General features: G+C 38.2%; 1 protein-coding gene across 1 annotated transcript in view; it reads right to left on the bottom strand.

The window, feature by feature from the left end:
* Positions 1–5,107: 5,107 nt before the first annotated feature.
* The window catches only part of CAND1 (cullin associated and neddylation dissociated 1), a 40,288-nt gene continuing 39,410 nt past the window's right edge, over positions 5,108–5,985 (bottom strand). Inside the window, exon 15 of the mRNA XM_038549954.1 lies at positions 5,108–5,985. This exon is cut by the window's right edge and continues 1,158 nt beyond it. The gene's annotated coding sequence lies outside the window, so the exon portion shown is untranslated.

The following is a 5,985-nucleotide window of genomic DNA, read 5'->3' as shown; positions in this document are numbered from 1 at the left end:
GGACAAGTAATCTGAGGAATAAACCATTTCTAAACCCAACCAGGGGGTCGTACCAGAAGGAAAACAGAAGGCTAGGATGGGCTGAGAAAAAATGGTGGGTAATAGACTGCAGGACTCTGAGGTCAAAGATCAGTGAGCACAGAATTTGCTGGACAGGAAGTTATTGTCAGAGTAGGTTATCAGAGGTGAAGTTCGAGTAGCTCTGAATGGAAATACCTAAGCTGTAGCCCTCAGTGGGCAGCTGGAATAGTAAAGATGAAGTTGATAAAAGCAGGAACCATAGGGTTGGAATATCGAATAAGGGTATCTAGGTACGTATGTGAGAAAACGCCAACATTGCTGGCACTTTTAGTGTAGTTTTGCTTGGAAAAATACACTGGAAATGGCAGTGGTGTGGGCCGGGGCAGGTGGGGGCCCCTTGAGGTAGGTGATCCCTTGCTCTTGGGCCTGGGTGCCAGCGTTAAAAGTGGGTAACAAAATGTGTTACTCTGGAAAGGCTGAGGGAGTTCTGGAGCATAAAGAGAAGTTAGGAAACTCCAGAGAGACGGAGTGGCCGTGTGATTGACAACAACTTGTAATAGGGGTAGGAGCATCGGATTTTGAGTTGGTTTTGGCGGGGCGTGCAAGGTGACACAATTCCTCTACCTCCCTTGTCTCTTAAAAAAATCACAACTCAGCTTGAGCTTACTGTGGTCACAGATGCCTTGGGAGTGAGTGCTCAGCTGTAGGCACGACCACGCCTCCTCGGCCTCCTAAACGTGATCACAAGCGGACAGCACTCGGAAGGCACCCCGGCTGGGAGCCTGGGTCCCAGGGAGCGGGGAAGCCAAGCCCCCGTGCTACCTAGAACAGGCACCCGAAACCCTCTGTTGTGGACGCTGCCCGTATTGCAGTATAATTACATGTACTTCCAATATCTAATCAATGGCTGTCTTGCCTATTTTATTTTAAAAATCCTTTCTCTCCAAACTATACTCTTGTTCCCATAACATTCCCCTCACCTGCATTATCACCCCAGGAATCTTCTAATTCATCAACAAATATTTTACTTGCCTTTTAATCCATTCTCTGAACTGTAGCAATTTTTTTTTTTTTAAACTACAAACCGGATTACAGGACTGCCAAGCCCTTAAGTCTGTGGGTTAATTTCAGCGATGATGGGCAGCCCAACTGTTTGTTTACGAGGCCCCGGACCACCTGCCCTCGCTGGCCTCTCAGTGCTCCCGAACCGCCAACCACAGCCACTCAGCCCTCAGCAGGCCTTGGGCCTTGTCCCCGGGCTCTCACCAGCTCTGTTCCCACGGGAGAGCACAGCCGCCTCGGCTCGGGCTCACTCTGAACCCCCGACCAAGAACCTGGCACAAATCCTCCAGCAGAACCCTGTTATTTCCCCTACGACGACGCAGTTTCATAGTAATTATCCAGCGTGTTTTCCCCACTACCAAGCACACGGTACTAAGGGGTAGGAGAGGGAAACGTAATTAGCTTTGCCTTTGATCCATTAGAGAAAGGAGAGCCTGGCAAGCTAGTTCACATGGATCTTGGCTGTAAAACACACGAGCAGGGGAGACAGCAGCACATGGGCAGCGACACACGGCCGTCTGGGACACCCGACTGTACCTCAGGGGGCAAGTGCTGCTGGAACAAATTTCTAAGTCTTTTAAATTTTAAGGACTGATTTTCAAGGTTATTCTGGACTTAAACTGGGGGCCAATCAATCTCATTAGTATTTCAATAGACCATGTAAAAGGAAAAGAAATCTTTTTGTGCCTAGGCCAGTTCTCCCACGTGGTACTGAAATGGTTCCAAAGCATCACAGGCCACTCCCTCAATGGTCCTGCTTTGAGGAACAGGCAGTTTTGTGGTGGTTTTCCTGCCACATGCCCACCACTATCAGTCTTTAAATCCTATGTGTGGGTATCAAGATTCATATGGAAGCATCTAGTTGTCTCCGCATATCAGCTAGTCCTAGAAAAATAGCAAAAATCTGCTGTTGTCAGCTTAATTCTAATAGCTGCTTTCAAAGTTCAAATATCTAGTGTCTTGGAATTATATGAAATAGCACTACGTGGCAGGTCTTCGCGTACTATAGCTAAACAGGAAATTACCTGTGGGGGGAAATAAGTCATTAGTTCAATTAAGTAAATTAATAGACAATTCTCTTGAAGAGAATCTGAGCAATTAAAAAAAATAATCCACATCCTCTTCTTATAAGAATTCAAGAAAAATGTACTAACTGCCCATGCCTACTGTGCCTGAACTTTTCTATACAATGTATTGATCCCAAAGCAAACTCTTCATACTCCCCTGTACAGCAGCAACCCCTTTATACTCTTATTTCTCCTAAGTGTGCAGAGAGCGTTTTATAGCCAGGGAAAAACGGTATGTTAAGGGATCTAAGATCATCCATTTGCATCAGAAGAGGTTATATAGAAACCTATTTCCACTAAATCATGAGAGTTGTACTTAACGATAAGGAAGAAAATAGGTTCATTAGAAGCAGTACTTAAGATGATGAACGGACACAAGAATGTCTGAAGCTTTACATCTAATAGTTCTCAGTTGGTTATAGCTGCTAGAAATAAATCTCTGGAACAGTGGCTCTTAACTGGGGATAATTTTGCATACCCTCTTCCACTGGGGACCTTTGGCAAAATCTGGAGACAACTGGGGGTGGTGATGGTATTACTGGTATCTAAGTGGGCAAAGGAGGAGTATCTTAATGCACAGGGCAGCCCTTCTGACTGCTGTGCATCTGGTCCAAAATATCAATTGTGCCAAGGGTAAGAAATCCTGATCTAAAAAGAACATGTATTTTTTTCCCCATTTTTTTATATCTAGAATAAGGAGCCAGGAGTTTATTTCCAGCCCTTTCCGGAAAGCCTTAGTTCACAGATGGTAATGATTCCAAACAAAATGCACATTTGTGAGTCTTCTAAAAATATGACACTAGGATTATAGTAAGCTACCATCATAGTAGGTAGCTGCCCTTACCTAAGAAAGCAGCTGAGTTTATGCTAAAAGTGAAATGTCTGTGAAATAAGTAAAACAGTTTTTCAGAGTAACAGGGTTGGTACAGGCTATTAAAACAAGGTTACCCAGTTCTGGAGCACAATTTAGATTTATGGGTGTGTTTGAGAGAGAGAGAGCATTTCAAAGTAAAATCACTCATTGTGCATCAATCATTAGTGTGTATTTAGCCATTATCCGTAACTAGTTCCAATATTCCCTAATCTGGGGAATTTTCAGTTCAAATATAAGCTTTTTCTCTTCCAAGACCTAAGTAAAACAATTTGCCAAAATCATCACTGATACTCATTTAAGATCAGAATTAAAAGGTTTGAAGAGGTCAGGGTATTAAGATTCATTCTACTAAAAATTTTATTCTGAAACCTGATACACACAGACATCACAGGGTTTAACAAAGTAAAATTACCTGCAATATTTCCTCCAGTAGTTTTAATTGAAGTTGGTTTCTATGATGTCCAATGAAAAATCCCGATTTGAATTTAGAACTTTCTAAAAGCAAAACCATGTTGCTGATAAATCTCGCCCTAACTTGTATGTGTTCACAAAATCTTATTTTTCTAATCACGGGAAAAGCAGTAATTTCACTGTATCTTTCTTAAGAAAATGGCCTTATTTGGTAAGCTTCTGGGAGCCTGCCACCAAATACTTCTACTGTGTTCCATTTTTACAACCAACTAAAGGTATCAAAGGAGTTTTATATTTAATTAAGTGGAAAAGTAAGTTAAAACCAGAATATCCTTTTCCAAACAGTAATATGAAATGTTACTGTAGTGTTCATTTTCCATTCTACAGAGGATTAAGTAAGATTTAAAAAAAGATATGAAATCTGGGGTGGCAGTGATTTGAAAAATAGATTCAATTTAAGACAGAGCTAGAATCCAAAATTTGCTGAAAATTTTATGCTCTTTAATATCAAAACATCTAAGCATAATATATGTAGAGAATGGCAGTTAATTTTAACAATTTAAATTTTTGGTAAAAAATGTGGGCAGAAAATGTCACCTCAACTTTTTGTGAAGTATTACCACATACTCTGTCAGGTGACTAAACAAAGCTTACATGGCTCATTAACTAAATGTTTCAATGACTAGGGACTTTGACTATTTCATTATTTATGAACTTCAATCATGCCTATATAATAATATATTCATTTACTGTCTGTTAGCTATATATAAAATACCAAAACACCCCTTATAACTGGTTAAATTAGATATGTCCCTATGTTATTTACCATTTATCCAACAGAAGTATTTTAAAAAAAATAAGACTGGTTAATTATGATTATATAATTAACATCTTTTGGTAAATTTTTTGGTAAATATTCAAACATTTGAAGTCCTCATACCCCTATCTCTTAAGCATTCTAATTCCTAATGGTTAGGAAGCTTTAGCCATCACTAATATGAAGACATGACCACCTTTTTAAAAAATGATCGTTCAGTGCTATCGATTTTATATGTAAATTTTTAGGTTAGGCCTCGCTATACCAAATTTCCTTTTCGCTTTAGTTCCATTAAATAACCTCAAAATGCAACTCCTCCTATTGAACTTTTTTTAAAAAAGTAGGTTGATGTGTCAAGAAAATAAGCCAACAACTATTTTTCTATTAACTTGTAGCTCTCCTGAGAAGTCTACATAAGCAGAACTTCCTAATACATGAAAGACTGTTAAGAGTAGTATGAGTGGCAGACCCAGGACTAGACTTCACACCCTGCAACCTCCATTCTAGTATTGATATCACCACTAAAAGTACAGAATTAATCAGTATGACTCAGCATTTAAAATCTGAGTATTCTTCTGTTACCTAATTTTATGTAAATATATATATTCACATATACATAGATTTTAAAAACCACTAAAACCAGATATACTACTAGAAAAAATGTAATCTATTTTTATATTAAAAGATAAAATTTCAGCTATGTTAGAAAAATTAGCAGTCTTCCAAGACTTAAAAAAAAACAAACCATGCATCTTGGAAGTTTAAAAAAAAAAAAAAAAAAAGAAAAGAAATCCAATACATGAAAAGTGTTTGGATTTAACTTTAGACAATTAACTAAGACATTCACACAACATATGCATGTCAGTCTCCTATATAGTCCTAGAGCCTGCAGTATTGTAATTTATTGTGAAACCATGTAACCAAATACTTAAATATATCCACAACATCTATACCACGGTAATGCATAGTACATAATATACTGACATCTCAAATTTCTATTACAGTTTTATGCAAATTATGGTATAAGATTATCACCTGCCACATTTTTGAAATGGCACCAACTTCATGTAACGTTCTATATTAACGTACTAAAATCCTTACTGGTAATGTGATGTCTTACACATTATCTGAACATTTGAAATCAAGCTGTTAATCTAATAACCACAGTATGTTATCAATTAAAATCACTGCATAGTCGGATGTTAAAGCAGGAAGTTATACAGCGGGAAAATGATTTCTAATTCACAGTTTCAAAAATAAAGGGTGCAGTTTTCAAATATCTGATTGCTTGAATTGGTCAATTTAACAACTGCCTCCTTCAATACATGTAAACTATGTTTGCACAGCATTAGGAGATGTCTTTTATTTCAGAAGTTCTTACTGTTACAGGAGCACCACAAATTTGAAGGAATTGGCTACAGTGTGAAATGAGCTCACTGAAGGATATGTTAAATAAAATTTTAACTACAATATAAGATACTGCAAAGCTTTGTTTCCCCCCAGCACAGACCCCCTTAATCAGGAAAAGTAGTCAACACTTACCAAATACAATATGTAAATTAGCTCTACAAGGGAGGGGTGGGGACTCTAACTCAACTAAAAGAAATTACTATATTAACAAACCTGTGATGTGATCGTCAGCTTCAGAATTTTCCTAAAAATAAAATTCAAAAGCATACACAGTATTTGTATCCTTTGATAAGGAATGCAGGGATCCAAAGGGAATGAAAGAA

The sequence above is a fragment of the Canis lupus genome, chromosome 10 (assembly GCF_011100685.1).
Source record: "Canis lupus familiaris isolate Mischka breed German Shepherd chromosome 10, alternate assembly UU_Cfam_GSD_1.0, whole genome shotgun sequence".
NCBI classification, from domain to species: domain Eukaryota; kingdom Metazoa; phylum Chordata; class Mammalia; order Carnivora; family Canidae; genus Canis; species Canis lupus.
This window is presented reverse-complemented; position numbering and strand designations above follow the sequence as displayed.